The sequence below is a fragment of the Petaurus breviceps genome, unplaced genomic scaffold (genome assembly GCF_028583685.1).
Source record: "Petaurus breviceps papuanus isolate PSGF00001 unplaced genomic scaffold, PetGlider_PUasm1.0 90842, whole genome shotgun sequence".
NCBI classification, from domain to species: Eukaryota; Metazoa; Chordata; class Mammalia; order Diprotodontia; family Petauridae; genus Petaurus; species Petaurus breviceps.
In genome coordinates, this window is record NW_027187358.1 from 22,269,373 (window position 1) to 22,270,933 (window position 1,561).

A 1,561-nucleotide genomic window follows, 5' to 3' on the forward strand; every position below is an offset into this window, starting at 1 on the left:
CTCTCTCTCTCTCTCTCTCTCTCTCTCTCTCTCTCTCTCTCTCTCTCCAATGTAAGGAGTCTTTACTTAGCAATTTGATGTAATACAATGTAAATGAATGTTGCCAGGGATGGCACATGGGCAAGACGCTTAACATTTATCTTTCTCATTTTCTTTAATGGCAAAATGGGGATAATAATAGCACCTACCTCACAGGAAAATAGTACGGATCAAATGAGATAAGACTTGTAAAATGTCTAGTACATAGCAGGGGCTTCATAAATGCTTATTCCCTCATCTCCCCACTTCCTTTCCCTGTTAGCTTTGGCCTCTGAAGATTCCTGAGCATATATCGTGCATCAGCTGCTACTATCTACCTGTTACTTTGGGGAATTCACTTAACTACTAGGTCTCACTTTCTTCATCTATAAAATGAGGAAGTTGGGCAAGATGGCGGCTAATGCCCCTTCTAGCTCAGGTCTATGAACCTCTGTTTGTTTCATTAACTCTCTTGCTTTCTCATCCCTTCAAACTTCCTTGTATGTAAGTCATCTTTGCTAATGGGCTACAGACCTAATATCTTCACCTTGCTTTTTTTCCCCTTACCTTTTAGTTCGCTCACAATTTTGATTCTTTAGAGATAATATTGCATGATTTGTAGTCACATAGCATCCCAGGGAGAATAACAGTGTTAGAAAGTTAGGATTTTTTTTTATCAAGGAGTGGCTTATAATTATTGAAAGCACCATAAAATTTCCCAAATGAAATCTTGTCTATTTTCTTTTTCCTAGGATCCATCTATGTCTATCTAAGGTATAGACTGATGGAGTAGCCAATTTCCCATCAAACTGTGCATCATAGGGAAGGAAATGGACATATTTGGAGGTCTTCAATAGTGACATTTAATAGAGATAGATTAAAGCCCTACACTTGAATTCAAAATAGTAAATACATATAGTTGACATCTTTTATGAAAAAATTGGGATTTTAGTGGATGTCAATATAAATAAACAGTGTATCATGGCTGCCTAACACTCACAAATAGTATGATCTTCAGCTGTATTAATAGAAGCATAATGTTCAGAATGAGATAGGTGATAATCTCACTGTACTTTGAGTTGGTCCCACCATATCTAGGCTATTATGTTCAATTCTGGGGGTCACATTTCAGGAATTACATTAAAAACTTGAATAGATCCAGAGAAAGGTATCCAGGATGGTGAGCTGATTTAAAGACCCTGTCACTTGAAGGAGGTAAGGATATTTAGCCCAAAGAACATAAGACTTAGGTAGGGCATTCAGGCTGTCATCCATTACTTGAAGATTTGTCATAGAGTGCTGGACCTGGAGTGAGGAAGACCTGAGTTAAAATCTGACCTCAGACAGTTACTATTTATGTTATCCTGGGTGTGTCACTTAACCTCTGTTTGCCTAATCCACTGGAGAAGGAAATAGCAAATAATTCCAGTATCTTTGTCAAGAAACCCCCACATACTGGGTCATGAAGAGTTGGACACAACTGAACAACAACAAGAAGAAATAGCTTTGTTCTTGTGGGAACATTACAACGGAACTAGAAATA